We start from the raw sequence: 18,827 nt of genomic DNA, 5'->3' as shown, positions 1-18,827 counted from the left end.
TCACTGTTAGAAGCGAGGAGTAAGTAACGTGATGAATGTAAACAATGTAAATCATCAATGTCATTTCATTTTCTTATCTTACGCATGACATACTTGACGGCGATGGAGCATCAGCCGTGGGACCATGGAACATGCCAGACCTACCTCATAGGCTAGTCTACAGAATCTATAACTTAAGCTAAATTTTCAAAACTTGGATCATGTGTAGTGAACTCACTCTCACTACCATTACCATGATTGAAATGGGGAACTCGAGTGAGCTCACCCCAAAAGAAACCTCACAGCCACTATAGGAACACTGCGACACAAGACAATAAAATCAAACAAAGTATTTATCTCCACTTTGGTAGATAGATCATGAGTTTGATGTTATTTCGGGGGTGAGATTGTCTGCCACAGATGTGTGTCATACGACTCAACCTGAGCTAGATGAATTCTATAAATAACTGAATAACCGGTTGATAGTCGGGTTCATTAGACCTGCAAAGACTCTTGTCAATGATCAAGAAGACACCAAGCACAAGGATATTATACGACCTCATGCAAAGAATAATAATTTTCTAGTGAAAAAATTAGGAAAGACTTCGATAGAGAAGATGCGAAGAGTAAACGAACCCGAGAAGTGGTTTTCAATAGTTCCTTATAGATTGGAAGAGACTCCTCCATGCTAAGATCAGATGGAAGCGTGTTGAGAGACCTGAAGATAGCCTCACCTTACATCACTAAGTTTGTGAAGAGTTTGATTGATAGAGATGTCAACCGAGTGGGAGAAGATGTAATGGTCATGATTGCCTAAGGTGTGTTGCTAATGGCCGCATGGCAGTTGTCCCGGTCATGATTGTTCAAGGCTGCTTGTCCATTTCAAACCACCTTTACTATTTCTTGTTGTGTCAATATAGGGGTGTATGACCGATTACTAAAATCATGGTTACACCTACCAAGGCTAAAATGCCCTAAAATGTACTATAGGAGAAAGTGACTAGTTGTCAATTCTTTCTACCCGGATTATGTGTTATCAAAGTCATTGGTGTTACCTACTCGTTTTTAGCTTATAACATTGCTTGTTTAAAAATCGTTTTAAACGTATTTCCTCACTCATGTTTTCTAAAACATTTCTTTCTAACGTGACTCGAGGCTCGAGCATACGCCAATATTGTCTGCAAAGTCTAAATTTTTCATGGCTGACTTGTTCACTAGGTTGCTGATATTGCCAACTTTCTGGCTTGCAAAATCGGAGGACTTGGGTTACTAACAGAAGAAAAAACATTGTCATGAAGTAAGGAACTATCTATGGTATGACTCATTCATTTTAAAAAATTGTGGAGATGAAATTCTTAAAAGATCCCAAAGGAAAAAGTAGAAAGTATACCTTGGTTGGTGTTTTATATCATGTATGTACACCCATCAAAATTGAATTCCAAGTGGTCGGGCCCTTCGTTATAGAATAAGTCTTGAACAGTGTAGCAATGAAAGTAAAGAACGAAGAGGATGGGTGTACATTCAATTGGCTGCGGGGATGAGCCTTTCTTCAAGAGAAATGTTTTTCTCCAAACATAATCAGCATCTATAGAGCTATAGATGCTACCGTTAGGGTAAGAATGAGTGATTGAATAGTTGATAAGAAAATCTGGTAACAAACCCGTAAACAAATAAAAAATTAAATCAAATTAAAATCTTTAATCAGATACAACAATCTAAACAAATACGTTATTTTTAACACTCCTCCTTGTTTAGATGCTGTGAACTCCAAGCTTTTTCCTGAACACCCATCTTACTCCAATTATCTTTCTGTTTAGAGGTCGATCAACCAACTCCCTGGTTTTGTTTTTTTCGATCACCGAAAGCTCCTCTTCTGATAGGTGCATCATCAACCAAAGCATCTTGTCGTTCATCTGCAGACTCTTCTTGTCGTTCATCTTCAGACTCTTCTAACATGCTACCAAACAAATTGTTTGGTGCATTAGAAATCTTATTCACCTTTGTCAGTTCTTCCCAATTCCATTGCTCATTTCCGGCAAAATGAATATCTCGGCTCACAATAACACGACTAGTGTGTGGTTGAAAAACTTTATAAGCTTTGGATATAGTGTTATACCCAACAAAGATGCCAGCTTCTGCCTTTTTGTCAAGCTTATCATGCTTGACCTGTGGAATGTAAGTGAAGCAAAGACACCCAAATACTCGAAGGAACTTTAAAGAAGATTTGTAACCATACCAAACTTCAAATGGTGTCAGGTCCTTTACAGCTTTTGTTGAAATTCGATTTTGTAAGCCCACAATAGTGTTTGGTGCTTTTCCCCAAAAATGTTTTGGAAGATTCTTCTCATGAAGCATGCATCTCGTCATCTCCATTATGAATCTATTCCTCCTTTCACTGACCATTCTGTTGAGGAGTGTATGGTGCTGTCAATTGATGTTCAATTCCAGCCTCTTCACAAAACCTGTTAAAAGTTGCTGAAGTGTACTCCTTGTCATTATCTGATCTTACAGTTTGAATCAAGCAGGTACTTTCATTCTCAACTCTTGCTTTGAATTTCCAAAATACACCCGCACCTTCTAACTTTTGCTTCATAAAGAAGATCCAACACATTCTTGTTAGATCATCAATAAAATTAATGTAATAAAGATTACCATTTAATGATGGTGTTCGCTGAGGACCACAAAGATCAGTATGAACTAGCTGCAGTTTTTTCAAGGCTTTCCATGCCTGTTTAGGAAAGGGTTGCCTATGTTGCTACCCAAAATTACAAGCACGGCAAGAAGACATGTCATCATCAATGTCAGTGAGTCCTTCTACCAGCTTCTTCGACTGCATCTGAAGCAAACCTCGATGATGAAAGTGCCCAAGTCTTTTGTGCCAAATCTCAGTGGCACTAGCTCTGGATATAAAGATCATCTGTTCTTTCTCCATCGGATTTAGAGCAAAGCTTTTTCCTTTCATTTTGACATTGAACAAGTCTTTGCCACTAGCATCTTTGATCAAACACTGTTTATTCTCAAACAACACTTTATAGTCTTTATCGAGTAACTGACCAACACTTAAGAGATTTTGATCAATTTCAGGTACAAATAAAACATCTGGAATAAATTTTGTACCTTCATAACTTGTTATAGCTACTGTGTCTTTTCCTTTGACTTCCATGTGTTCACCAATTCCAATCCTCACTCTCTTGACTTCAGTGTCTCTTAATTCCTAAAAAAAACTCTTTGTCATATGTCATATGGTTTGTACACCCACTGTCAATCAACCAGCTCTCGCTTGATTCTTTGCCTGAGAAACAAGTGACCACAAACAATTGATCTTCTTCTTCTTGATCAATTACCTGTGCATCTACTTCTTTCACCTGATCTTTGGATTTGCAGATCACAACTTCATGTCCAAGTAGATTGCATTTGGAGCATTTGGCTTCTCTAACACTTGTATGGTGGTTGATCTTTCTTCTCACAATGGCGGCAAGGTGGATAGGATTTTTTGAAACCTCCTCCTTTTGTCTTATGATAATTGGCAGATGAATTGCCATTTGTCAATTGGTTTTTGAAAATTTTCTTATTTTTATACCTGTTCTTGTCTTGATGCTTAACAGGTAAGGCACCTTCAATCACCCCTTCTTGTCTCATAGACCTCCTTTGCTCTTGTGCTTGTAAAGCATTCAAGAGCTCTGTAAGAGAAATCTTTGACATGTCTTTGGTGTTCTCCAAAGTATTAATTGTGGCTTCAAACTTCTCTCGAACAGTGACTAGCAGCTTTTCAACGATTCTGGAATCATTTAACACAGAACCAAGCAATCTCACCTTGTTGGCAATGCTGAAAAGTCGGTCAGAGTACTCTTTCACCGACTCCGACTCCTTCATTTTCTGCAACTCGAAATCCCTAATCAAATTCAGGACTTTCATTCCACGAATCCTCTCATCTCCTTCATATTCAGCCTTGAGATAATCCCAGATTTCCTTTGCTGTTTTGAGGGACATTATTCACATGAAGATTATTTGAGATACACCGGCAAATAGGCAAGCTTTTGCCTTTGATTTCCTTGTCTTCTTTTCCTTATGTACTTTGATTTGTGCTACAGTATGATTTGCTGGAAGTGGAGGGATTTCATAATCCTCTTCTATTGCTTTCCAAAGATCCAAAGCCTCCAGATAAGTCTCCATACGAAGTACCCACATTTGATAATTGTCTCCATCGAAGACTGGTGGTGCAACAACGAAAAAATTGGATTCTTCTTCCATCTTGATCTCACAGATCCCTTAAGAAGATAGCTCTGATACCAATTGTTAGTGCAAGAATGAGTGATTGAATAGTTATAAGAAATTGTATTATGAAGAGCAATAATGCTCCATATAGAGAGAATACAAGAATATATTTAGAAAATCTATCTAAAAATCTTCGGAGTAGCAAACCAGTAAATAAATAAATAAATAAATAAATAACTAAATCAAATCAAAACTAAATCAAAACTAAATCAAATCAAAATTAAATCAAATCAAAGCTAACTCAATTAAGGAGATTTAATCCGATACATCAATCTAAACAAATACGTATCTTTAACAGCTACAATATACGATAATGAGAATGAGCTAAGAGGTCTTTTGTCTAGAAAGAGAACACGTCCCAACGGAATGGGTCCATGTATTTATGCAACAAAAGCTTCAAGATACTTCAACTTGGGGTTCATTTATTCTTACATAGTTAAAATTTATGATTGATGATAATTTAGAGTTATGGTGTTCTTAATGCATTTTAAGACTTACTTACATAGTAGTTAATTATGGACATAAAATATGAAAGTTACAGCAAATGCCTAAAAGGTTTTAATTTTGAGGCTAGGAGCCGCCTAAAGGATTTTAATTTTGAGGCTAGGAGCCCTTTAATTTTCCTTTTAGCAAATGGTTAAGTTTCTCTCCAATCCTATATAATTTAGGTTGCAGGTAGAATCAGTCAATCTTGACATGATCAATCTTACTTGTAAAATGATTTGAATTTTGTTATGGATTTGAGATATTCAATCAAAAGATAATTTGAATCTTACTTCTGTTATGGTAATTCCATACCACGATTTCCTTTAAAAGGGTCACAATCATATTCGTTGTCATGAAGGGGATATAATTGGATGAAGAGATTAAGGCCTACTCTAAGAAAAATGTGGGCGTTTGTACTTTTTCAAATACGATGGAACAATTATGATTGCTATTAGAGGCGCCCATGAAAAACTGAGGTAACAATTCCACTAACCCCTCCCTTGATAAGATGATGTTGCAAAAAGAGCGAGAATTCCGAGCGCAACAAAAAGCGGTGGCTTGACTGTAGGCATTGTCAGCCTCTTGTGTTTAGTAGATGAATATATTTGGTACACTTAAACTGAACCATATATAAATCTCTCCATCTCTTCGTCGTGCTGTGAAAATGGATTTTCTGCATTATCTGCCTTCTCTATTACTCTACATAATTGAAGTCATGAATATAAATCTCTAACCAATATTTTTTCTTGCATTTTCTAATTCTTATTTTTTGTGTTCATCTCGATAGAGTATGTGTTATTGTGCAGTCCTAACAAAGGAGAAAAACCAAAGGACAAGAACATGAACAAGAATAAACATCATCCAAGATTATAAGTACCAAAGGGAGTATCTAAGGGATAAGAAACAAGTACTAAAGGACAAGAACATAAACAAGGATAAGGATCCAAATTCTTAAAACTATAACCCAAAATCTAAGAACAAGGGTCCTTAGATAAGAACTATGTCTAAGAACTTAGAGTCGAGGACTAAGGTCCTCAAGCTAGAAACATGGCATGAACTAATAATGAAAAGAGTGTTGTACTCTAGCATCTATCATGGACACGGTAGCATGCTTATTGAGTCTTTGTTATTCAAGTGACAAGTAAGGGCTCGTTAAAGATGGAAGCAGATCTAGAGCTAGTGCCATATAAAGCCACATTCTGTTTTCAACTGTTTAATGTTTTAATTGTTTAATGTTTTAATGTTTTAAGTTGTTTTGCTTACTACTCCGAAGGTATTGAAATTCATAAACTTTATTTTGATTTGTAAATAAAATATATTCATGTTTAATATATTTTTTAAATCGGGAAAAATTTAGCATTCTCTTTTTACATATTTAAGTCATGATCCATTATATGAGAATCTTAGAAATAAGGTTGTAACAAAATAGTCCGTAGCAATTACAAAGTGGGTCGTGTTAACAGTGTTACTAAGATAAGATATCCAATCTTATTTATATACTATATCCTTTTAGTTTACTTCTTGAATATGACTCTCCTATATGTCAATTACATACGGTTTAAGATTATACTAATAACCTTATATTTTTCATCCCGGAGAGTTACCAATAAAATAATTGAAATTATTATTAAAAAATAATTAATTAATTATGAAGATTTTTAGGACTTAAATCTAAACTTCCTACGCCTTCTAAATGAATTTGACTGGTCTATAGTATTTTAACTCTCGTTATCTTATTCTTGTTGCTTTGAAATAAAAGTGGATATAATCTAAACTTGACCAGAACTTTTGTCTCCACCTTAAAATTTTCATGGCCAGTTTTTTACTGACTGTCATAACTCATTTTTTAGCTTTCTAGAGCACGAAACGGGCGTGGGCGGACTCAACATAGTAAATATACAGTAAAAATTTTGCATGTATATTTAAAATATCAAACACAAAATATGAGTTTAAATACAAAACGGGAAGGGGATAAAAAAATAATCGACAAAAATGGATAGAAAATAGAGGATCGTCCGGACCCTAAGTTTAGTTCTTTATGGCACCTACTCAAGATTCGGTCCCATTCTTGACTAGCATTTAGTTTTTAAGATACATGTAACATCGAAAAGTGAAAAGTGAAGGTAAATAATAAGCGGTCCATTAAGGGATTTAGGCAAGTCAAGGGTCTTGAAAAAGTCATTTTTATACCCTAACAGGTAATTTTAAGAAATAAAAAAGTAAGCTAACAGGTAATTTTAAGAAATAAAAAAGTAAGCTAACAGGTAATTTTAAGAAATAAAAAAGTAAGCGCACCAAACGAATTAAGTAGTAATAGAAGATCTTCTGTACATGTTTTATGGGAACCCTATTTCTATGTAACCCTATTCGTAGGATATACATTTGCGTTTGCCGGGAGTCGAACCCAGGTCTATTGCTTGGAAGNAAGGATCCAAATTCTTAAAACTATAACCCAAAATCTAAGAACAAGGGTCCTTAGATAAGAACTATGTCTAAGAACTTAGAGTCGAGGACTAAGGTCCTCAAGCTAGAAACATGGCATGAACTAATAATGAAAAGAGTGTTGTACTCTAGCATCTATCATGGACACGGTAGCATGCTTATTGAGTCTTTGTTATTCAAGTGACAAGTAAGGGCTCGTTAAAGATGGAAGCAGATCTAGAGCTAGTGCCATATAAAGCCACATTCTGTTTTCAACTGTTTAATGTTTTAATTGTTTAATGTTTTAATGTTTTAAGTTGTTTTGCTTACTACTCCGAAGGTATTGAAATTCATAAACTTTATTTTGATTTGTAAATAAAATATATTCATGTTTAATATATTTTTTAAATCGGGAAAAATTTAGCATTCTCTTTTTACATATTTAAGTCATGATCCATTATATGAGAATCTTAGAAATAAGGTTGTAACAAAATAGTCCGTAGCAATTACAAAGTGGGTCGTGTTAACAGTGTTACTAAGATAAGATATCCAATCTTATTTATATACTATATCCTTTTAGTTTACTTCTTGAATATGACTCTCCTATATGTCAATTACATACGGTTTAAGATTATACTAATAACCTTATATTTTTCATCCCGGAGAGTTACCAATAAAATAATTGAAATTATTATTAAAAAATAATTAATTAATTATGAAGATTTTTAGGACTTAAATCTAAACTTCCTACGCCTTCTAAATGAATTTGACTGGTCTATAGTATTTTAACTCTCGTTATCTTATTCTTGTTGCTTTGAAATAAAAGTGGATATAATCTAAACTTGACCAGAACTTTTGTCTCCACCTTAAAATTTTCATGGCCAGTTTTTTACTGACTGTCATAACTCATTTTTTAGCTTTCTAGAGCACGAAACGGGCGTGGGCGGACTCAACATAGTAAATATACAGTAAAAATTTTGCATGTATATTTAAAATATCAAACACAAAATATGAGTTTAAATACAAAACGGGAAGGGGATAAAAAAATAATCGACAAAAATGGATAGAAAATAGAGGATCGTCCGGACCCTAAGTTTAGTTCTTTATGGCACCTACTCAAGATTCGGTCCCATTCTTGACTAGCATTTAGTTTTTAAGATACATGTAACATCGAAAAGTGAAAAGTGAAGGTAAATAATAAGCGGTCCATTAAGGGATTTAGGCAAGTCAAGGGTCTTGAAAAAGTCATTTTTATACCCTAACAGGTAATTTTAAGAAATAAAAAAGTAAGCTAACAGGTAATTTTAAGAAATAAAAAAGTAAGCTAACAGGTAATTTTAAGAAATAAAAAAGTAAGCGCACCAAACGAATTAAGTAGTAATAGAAGATCTTCTGTACATGTTTTATGGGAACCCTATTTCTATGTAACCCTATTCGTAGGATATACATTTGCGTTTGCCGGGAGTCGAACCCAGGTCTATTGCTTGGAAGGCAATTATCCTAACCGTTGGACTACAAACGCTTGCATAAAAGAGAATACATTCATATATCTTAGGTACCACTTGTCTTATAATGAATAGTCTGTAAATAAGATCTATGAAGAAGTAGCTCCTATCAAATTCGGGTCTATTGCTTGGAAGGCAATTATCCTAACCGTTGACTATAACGCAATTATCCTAACCGTTGGACTATAACGCAATTATCCTAACCGTTGGACTATAACGCTTGCATAAAAGAAAATACATTCATTCTTAACCAACATTTAGAAGAAGAAGTAGCTCCTATCACATTGATATACATTTGCATTTGCCGGGAGTCGAATCTATTGCTTGGAAGGCAATTATCCTAACCGTTGGACTATAACGCTTGCATAAAAGAAAATACATTCATTCTTAACCAACATTTAGAAGAAGAAGTAGCTCCTATCACATTGATATACATTTGCATTTGCCGGGAGTCGAATCTATTGCTTGGAAGGCAATTATCCTAACCGTTGGACTATAACGCTTGCATAAAAGAAAATACATTCATTCTTAACCAACATTTAGAAGAAGAAGTAGCTCCTATCACATTGATATACATTTGCATTTGCCGGGAGTCGAATCTATTGCTTGGAAGGCAATTATCCTAACCGTTGGACTACAAACGCTTGCATAAAAGAAAATACATTCATATATCTTAGGTACCACTTGTCTTTAATGAATAGTCTATAAATAAGATCAACAAGACAAATTTAGAAGAAAACTTTAGAAGAGTAGATCCTATCAAATTGATATACATTTTTTGCATTTGCCAGGAGTCGAACCCAGGCCTATTGCTTGAAAGGCAATTATTCTAACCGTTGGACTACAAACGCTTGCATAAATGAGTACATATCATATCTTAGGTACCACTGGTCTTCTAATGAATAGTCTGTAAATAAGACCAACACGATACTAATTATCCTAACCGTTGGACTACAAACGCTTGCATAAGAGAGTGTAGTACACGTAATGTTTAATGTTTAGAAGAAGTAGCTCCTATCACATTGATATATATATTTGCATTTGTCAAGAGTAATATAATTTGCATTTGCATTTGTAAGAGTTGAACCCAAGTCAGGTCTATTGCTTGGAAGGCAATTATCCTAACCATTGGACTACAAACACTTGCACAAAAGAGAATACATTCATATATCTTAGGTACCAATGGTCTTCTAATGAATAGTCTGTAAATAAGACATGGTGAAGACCCATTCTTAACATTTAAGAGAAGTAGCTCCTATTACATTGATATTATTATATTTATATTTGTCGGGTTTCGATCCGAGTCTATTGCTTGGACGACAATTATCCTAACCGTTGGACTAGAAACGCTTGCATAAAAGTACATCACATACCTTGGGTATCATTGTTCTTCTAATGAATAGTTTGTTGATATAAAATAAGACCATATTTGTGTTTGTCGGGAGTCGAACTCGGGTCTATTACTTGGTAAACAATTATCCTAACCGTTGGACTACAAACACTTGCAAATAAGTACATCTCATACCTTAGGTACCACTGGTCTTCTAATGAATAGTCTATTCATATGAAATAAGACAAACAAGACACCGTGAAGACCCATTATTAACATTTAAGATAAGATAAGCAGCTCACATCGCATTGATATATAATTTTGTTTGCCCGAAATTGAAATCGGATCTATTACTTGGAAGGCAATTATCCTAACCGTTGGACTAAAAAAGGGCAGGAGTGTCATGTAATCACCCTACTAGGTAACGTACAATGCGTTTGTAGTCCAACGGTTAGGATAATTCCCTTCTTATTAGAACTTTCATATATAAAGGCTATTTTGACATATATGAACCTAACTAAAAAAATTATCGATTTGGTTATACTCAGATTGACATATATCAAAGATATACTTGAACGTTTCAACATACATCAACAAAAATTTATATATTCCCATAAAGCTAAGATCATTTTAAACCCATTTCAACTAGGATTATAGGTATATTTTGAGTATCAACCTATTGAATATGGTAGAGAAAAGAAATGGCAAAGCATATCAATATTAGCTTTGAGGAAAATATATGACATCATAATGAGCAAGAGATTCAAAAGTAGGGATAAACATTCCACAATGAGAATTCATAGTCCTATAAAACCATATCTTCTCGTCCTCAGATGCCATCTTAAGGAAAATGGGCAAGATATGGAGCTTGATTTGGAATTGAGTTTCATCTTCTTCATAACCTACAATATCACATTCTCCATCCTACAAAACACCAACCAACAAATTTAACGTAAGAACTTCTCGAAAAAAAAACACTTAGAATGTCGTGATATTAGCTCACGAACAATACCTTCTTGCTCAAAATAACAAGTTCTTCGTTTTCCATAGAGATTTTGACTTGAGAATTCGTTACAATAACATTAGTAACACAAGCTGTGAAAGATTGATAATTTGTTTTAAGCAATTTATATAACAAGAAATAATACATATGATAGCATACGAAAAATGCTATTGTAAACTTTTTATAGCATTTTTCGTACGTCGTGAAATGGAACAAAAACAAAAAAACGCTATCGTAGACTAATTAGCCACTTTCTTCCAATGAACATGGAACAAAAACGAAGATCCTAATTACCTGGATCACGAGGGAAGTAGTTTATTAGTATATATCGTCTTAAATCTTTTGAATAAATTGAGAAAAAATTTGCATAATCAACTGCTCCTCCATCCACCTCTTGTTGGGAAGGTGACAATTCCAATCCAAATTGCAATGCGTCCGCATTTCCTAGAAGGGTTTTTAACAAGAAATGCAAGAACAAGATAAGAAAAGAATGAAATGTTACATGTCGTGTTTTAATACTACAATTAAAAATGTTATGATACCCAATTGTTGTAGCAGAAGTGGAAGCAAGATCGATTGCACTCACACACCCAAAAACAGAAATTAAACAAAGAGATACAAAGACAAAGATTTACGTAGTTTGGAGAAAAGAAATTCCCCTACATCCACGGATGGTAGTCAATCATTATAATCAAAGTGTTTACTATCTCTCACACTCTCACACTACAAAATCTCTCTTACAAAGTTCTTCTTAATTGCCTCGAAGAGAATACAAAATAGCAATGACTCCACATCTCAAAACAATGTTAGACAAGTCTTTATATAGGCTAATTCTCATACATGAACCAAATAGATTAGAATCAAATGGGTTATGAACTAAATGAGAGAAAATAACTAAAATAAATGAGAATATGAATCATCGAGAGTTATGAACTAACGAGTTATGACAAAATTTACAACAAAATGCAAGAACAAGATGAGAAAAGAATGAAATATTCTTACAAGAATTGGTGTAAATAAAAGAGTATAAACTAACTTGAAGTGGAGAATATAAGGGTCAATTGGTTCATATTTTGGAGAAAAATGAGGTTCATTGAAGCCAAACATCGCTTTCGAGCAATGAACATGGCATCTTGGAAGGATACGAGGGAAATCCTCCAACGGTGATGCTTATCGACGGAATAGTTGGCGAAGAATTTGGGGGAAATGTGCAGTTTAACAGCGAAGCCATGGGTAGGGTGCGACACACTCATGGAGAATGACAATGGCGAGACTTTCACGTCGGCGTACTTAGAAATTTGATGCATTTGGATGATTGCTTCCATGAAAGGATCAAAGTTGTCAAGCCTAATCAAGAACATGGTGGTGGTAATTTGGCGTTTCAATTCTTTCTCAACTTTAAAAAACTATTTTTTTTTTCAATCCCATTGGGTTCTTATATATTAGAGCAAAAAGATTTAAAGATCATGCAATTAAAGATAATTTGAATGATTCTATTTTTAATTTTATTTTTCTAGTTTATTCTATTGTAATTTTGAACTCTTGTGAAGTAATCAGGTATCAAGGTTCGAGTTGGGTAAATATTTTAGGGTTTTTGGATCAATTTTTCTTCGATTAAGTTCTCAAAACTTGTTGACTCAAGAACAAGAGTCCACATAAATATCAAAATAGTTGGAGGGCACGTAGATCTCTCTCTTTTATTCTATACGAACTTTGAGATGACACGTCAGTCGTAGAGGGAAACAAAGCATTTTTTATAAGAGTGTGAAAATCTGTCCCTAGTGGATGCGTATTAAAAACCTTGAAGGAAGCTCGGATGATAAAGCCCAAAGAGGACAATTCTAAAAAAGGAAAGCCTTAGAGAACAATATCCGCTAGCGGTGGATTTTAATGATGCCACAGTCGAAGAAGAGGACAGAAATGAAATGGCATCGAACTATGAGGAGGAACCTGGGATGTGGACGTGAAGACCGAATGACGAGTTGTGGTTCTAAATGCCAAAAACCTGTTGTTGATGGGCAAATCATGTTGGATTGGATGGGAGTTCCATGTACTCACCCTACGAGTAATTTACAGGGCGTTTGTAGTCCAACCGTATTTTGGTCATTTTTCCGCTCCAATCCTTATTTAAGTTCTAAACTTGCTCCAATCACCAATATTACATAATCTTTTTAACCTTAAAAAAATTTATATTAAAAGTTGAAGTGGTTTAATCCGTTATTTTAATAGATCATCATTTTCGAGCAAAATGTTTGTCTTGACTTTTTCATATTTCTTAAATTCTCAGTTATGTTAAGATATTAGTTCATTTTCAAACTATTCTTGCATGTAAAACTTAAGAAAAGTCTAAAGTAGCGATATACTTGTTTGGTGATGTTTGAGACATCGGTTCTCACATCAACATCTTCAGCCTCTGGACAGAGGGAAGAATGATGAAAACCATGGCCTTCGTGCCATGAAACTTACCTTCTTCGGCGTTGTACATTGGTTTTCTGGTCTCGATGCCTTCTACAAACTTGTAGAGAATACTGCAAGGAAGAGATAGGGATAAACCTCGTGGAATTTGGTGCACGATGGACGAAGATATCTCGTGGAGAAGACCCCCCAAAAGTCAGCCTTCTGGCCGGCGTAAAACCATTTCTTCCTATATATATATATATTTTGGGGTACTTCTGAAGCTTATTGGCCCTTCATCCATTGAGCAATAATCTTTCTTTCTTCCCTATTAAGCTAATGAAAGGTTCCTTAGGCAACATATTTTTTTGTGTAGCAGCCTGTTAATTTCAAGATTGAAGCTTGCCCACGAGGTCAAAACCTATACAAAATCACTTTTTATCCGATAGAATTAGACTTCCTTAACACTCGACTCCTTCATGAAAATATTTTCTCAATACCACGAAGCTCAAAGAATATGTTTTAAGCAACTAGATTGACGGTAGGGACTGAATTTTGAATTATCTCTAAATTGATCACAATTTACCCATAAACAAGTTCCTCCAAATTTTCCTTGTACATAGCTCAAATGTGTTCATGGTCTTCTATAAATTTGCTCCTTGAACTTTTCAGAAAGTAAACGAAAGGGTCTTGCGGAACGAATTTGCTTGTAGCTTTGAATTTGATTATAAACCTCTTACTCGTAAATGACCATAAAAGCTTGAACTTAAGTTTACTTGGATGACTCGATCTTTAGATATTCAAAATTTTCTCCATTATAGTTGTCACTTCAAACTTTTCTCGAGTGTTATAATTCAAGCGTGTGTGTAAATTTTGGGTAGAGAAGTATAATGCATCCAACCCTACGTAAAAAAAAAAAAAAAAAAAAAAANAACCATGATCACATCGGGTTGCATTTTCCTACCCCAATAACAGTGCCACGTATTGAATACTTTGAAATACTCAAACCATAACACTTTTAAAATTCAAGGCAACAGTCTCATATACGAATGACGAAATCAATGGAATCAGGTCATGGTAATTAACATTCGTTATCCTACAATAAGTCAATGACATTTATTTCCTAAGTGTGATAAAGAGATGATTATGTTTGAAATGAATTAATAAACGATTATAATGTGTAAATTGATTTTTTTTAAATGACTTTTTATACCCATTAGTCATGAATTGTATATAGAAGCCATACCGACATTCACTATTCACTTTGTCACCATGTTTTGTTTTTCTTACTTTCTTGTTTGCATTATTTTTAGCATACTTTTAGGTGGGTTGTTAGATATATGGATCATGTTTTCTATTCTGTTTTTGGCTTATTTTATTTTGCATATCTTTCATTTTTTGGATCAAATCTTATATTTTATTTGATTTTATGCTTTCCCTTGCATTTTTTTTTTCCTATTAGGGCTTGCTTTTCCTTATACATTCAAATTCTTTGTTGCTAAAAAATCCATTCAACTTTTGATTAAGCAATGATGAATTAGGTTTGGATGATTTTTTAAAAATATTTGCCTACCAGACGTCTAAGTATTGTCGGGTTGTAATCATTACAATTTGATATTAGAATATTTTGGTTGAAGGTTTACAATTTATATTATTCACGATCTCAGTACATATCTCATGACACTGATCAATGATTATTTTATTATTATCCTATTTTATTGAGAAAACGAAAAGGATGTCATCTTCTCTATTTATTATTTCAATAAAATAAATATTCCACAAACATATACTAATTTCTTGATTTTTAATTTAATTACGAAAGTAATTTACATTAGGCTTACTTATTAAATTTTATAAAATTCCAAATTCAAAATCTTTCTTAGATTCAGCAAAACAATGAGCCTCCAAATATAAAGAGGAATGGCGAAAGAATGGCAAAAGTTTTCGTCTCCTTGGTTGTTCTATTATTTATTTATTTGCTATAACTTATTATACCTCAATTGAAGAAGAAATTTTTTTAGACCATCATCTCCATTTACTCTGTCGCGATCCGATTTTCAAGTTGAATCGGGACAAACTTGTAAGAACATGAAGTAAAACGTGTAAAATTTTCGCGGTTAAAATAGAATATAAATATATTTTATTTACAAAATTGAAATAAAGTTAATAATAATAATAACAGAGAGGAAGTAGAGGAAAAGAAAAATATTTAACGGAGTAAATACATAGACGAAAAGGAAAAATTTAACTGAGAATACATAGATGAAATTTAACCGAAAAAATAATTAAAATAAATACAAATAGAAGAAGAGAAGCATTGGAAAAGGAAAAAATTTAATAAAAGAAAATGGAAGATTGGGTGAACATAATTTTAAAAAAATAATAAAACAGGATAAATATCACGCCAATATCTTCCGTTCAAATCTAAAATGAAAAACAAGAGTGAAACCATTTTATTTTATAAAGTCTAGGTACTAAAAACATTACATTGTCACGACACAAAGTCTCCTTCAAACATTCGACCATTTTATTTATTTTGAAAAGTACAATAACAAAAGAATGAGAGTCAAATGAATAGAGGTTTGTCTTCTTTTAATTAAGGTTTGTCTATTATTTTAAAGTCCTATAGTAATGAACAATTTATGGGACAATATAAGGAGAAGAGTAGATCTTTGGGTCTTGTTTTTTTTTGCTGAAACACATTCATGTCTTAAGAGATAATAGGACCTTCTATTCTATTGTAAGTGAGGTCAATGTCACTTACTTTTACATAGCCACATGGTAAGTGACGGCTGCAAATAAGTTTGATTGCCACAAGAATTGCACAACTTCCTCTAATGTTCTAGAACTTCCTCTAATTTTTTTAAGGGATCTCAACATTAAAATGAGACAACAAATTTCTATAAATGGTTTATATGTGAAATTATAATGACATAATCAATCAAAGGTTTGAGAATGCGATCAATACGTGCCGATTGCACTGATTCCGCGTACAATACTCTTGGTCTATTAGAATAGGGTTGCTAACATTGACCATTATAATGGTCAAAAAATGCATATTGGTGGTGGTACCTCTAGCAGCAGAACTTGGCCACGTTTTGATATTGACACCATTAGTGGTTTTAATTAATGTGCAGTCCTTTACGATGACACCTTCAACAGGTTCTTCGTTAGTGTATTTTCCAAGAATTTCGATGCTTATTCCATGTCCTGGCCCGCATTTCACGTTGTGAGTGTGATCCTATTTGATTGACCGATGTGTATTTCATCTGTAACGACCCGGGAAAAAGAAAAAAGAAAAAGAAAAAGGAGAAAAGGAAAAAGGAAATCACTACACAAGAATTANTCCGACAACCACCGAGTTTCGCGGATACCACGTGAAACGACGACCGAACCCCGCTCAGCCTTCAACCCACGACTCCCAGAACACCCCAAAATACTCGCAAGAAGAGAAAAGAAAGAAAATACGAGAGAGAAAGATTTCGAGTAATGTCGGCAAGTTGCCAATTTTTCTTGACGAGTCTCAAACCACCCAAAAATCGACGCCAAACGCTCAGTTATAGTCACGAGAAGATCCCTAACGACAGCACAATAACTCAAGGTGCGTTTTGTACCTTTTCATACGCGTCGTCATCCGTAACCGAGGTCAAAAAAATTGGGTTTCCCTAAACGTTCTTAGATCTGTGGTTTTAGGAATTGTTCAGCCACAAAACTTCGAGGAAGGAAAGAGAACGACAAAAAGAGAGGGAAAGGAAGAAATGGGACCGAAATCGGTAACGAAAATGCCACGAACAAGAGATGAACCGCGCCAGAAAATTGGCCGAAGTCGGGTAAGGAAGACGAGATCCACGGATCCGCGTCAACCCGAACCCAAATCCCGAGAGCCAGCTCGACTTCTTTCCTCTCAGCCTCTGCCTTCGGCCAGGCCCAACTACAGTGGCCCAAACCTCAATCCAGCCCAGAAGCCACGGTTTAGCTGAACCAACCCGAGATCAGACCCACGGTCCAATCGAACCGCCCTGCAACTCAAACACTACGGCCCAATCCAGTAAACTGAGGCCCAACAACCAGCCCAGCCCAGTAGCCTTCTGCAGCCGACGACCCGAACCAGAGTGTGACCTATGCCTCGACCCAACGCCACCGCACGATGTGGTGCGTTCTGCTTCTGCCATGTGGCACACACCGGCGCAAGCAGTCCCTTACCTCGACTCAGTGCAAACAACTCGGCCTCCCTCCGGTGACGCTCCGGTGGCTCCTCCGATGGCTCCCAGCGGCTGTTTGGCTCGGCTCACTTGTTTTCGACCCGGTTTCTACTGTTTCGACCCTCTCGGACCTGTTTTCGGTCCGATTAAGGTATTCATGCCGTTTTAGAGCCATATTTCACATTTATTGAGTTATTGGTAAATTAATTGTGAAATACTAACGGAAGGTGGCAAACGGTGTGATAGGAAACAAACCCCGACAATGTAGGAAGTAGCTCTCACGAAACGAGAGCTTACGTTTAGCTAATTAGGGAATACTTCGGCCAAGGTCAACCAAGTAAGTGGCCTTACTAAAGGACAAGCTAAAGATTGTTTGAATTATGATGATGTATGAGTATGACGTTGTGCTGTGATGTATGTTAAATGTACGTTATTTATGTTTCGATGCATGACGTACATGTTATATTTGATGCACTAGGCTTCTATGATGAGTATGATGTATGCATGACGATGTTATTAACATGACGATATTTTCCATGTTGAACATGCCTTATGATGTTGTATGTCATATTGCATCATGTCGTAGATCGACATAGGACACAACCCTAAGAGTAAGAAAATGATATTAATGTAAATATCCATGAGCACGTGTTACACAGTGTAACAAAGAGATGAGATTAGAGGGTTGTGTCAGAAGAGACGTATAATTGGATTTAGAGGGACCTCATGCATATTGTATGTTCATAAGCATAGGGCTACTTTCCCTAGAGATGATGAGTGCGGACGCGCTCCGTATGATGAGCGCAAATGCGCACAGGTGCGAATGCGCACAGATGAAGGCATGAGGCGCATGACACTATGGGGTTCTGTTGACCTCTGGACGTTGCTATAGATTAGTTTGACCAGAGGGTCTAGGGGGTATTGGGTTTTATGTCCTAAAACTCATAGTTTGTAAACAAAGATATATTCTATTTTCAATAAAGTTATTATTGATGTTTATTAAGTAAAAAAATTGTTATTGAATAAAGTGAACTTTACGATCGTTAATCTAAATCCAATAAACTAAGAACACTCTGGCTATAGTATGATTACTTGAACTATATGTAGAGACATAAGAGTGGATCAAGTTCAAGTATATAGTCAAAATGATCTATAGTATAAGGATAAGGCTGAGTACCTTATTCTGGGGACACTATGGATGCGGCCCACTTTTGTATATGATATAAACAATG

General features: G+C 35.1%; 2 non-coding genes across 2 annotated transcripts; both read right to left on the bottom strand.

Moving 5' to 3' along the window:
• Positions 1 to 8,611: 8,611 nt before the first annotated feature.
• TRNAG-UCC lies at positions 8,612 to 8,683 on the bottom strand. The gene has a single exon. It is a non-coding gene; the product is annotated as a tRNA-Gly (tRNA).
• A 762-nt stretch (positions 8,684 to 9,445) lies between these two features.
• On the bottom strand, positions 9,446 to 9,517 carry TRNAE-UUC. Its single transcript has one exon. It is a non-coding gene; the product is annotated as a tRNA-Glu (tRNA).
• Between the last annotated feature and the right edge of the window lie 9,310 nt (positions 9,518 to 18,827).

Source organism: Cucurbita pepo, chromosome LG12, assembly GCF_002806865.2.
Source record: "Cucurbita pepo subsp. pepo cultivar mu-cu-16 chromosome LG12, ASM280686v2, whole genome shotgun sequence".
NCBI lineage: Eukaryota > Viridiplantae > Streptophyta > Magnoliopsida > Cucurbitales > Cucurbitaceae > Cucurbita > Cucurbita pepo.
Note: the sequence above shows the minus strand (reverse complement) of the source record. Positions and strands in the feature narration are given on the sequence as shown.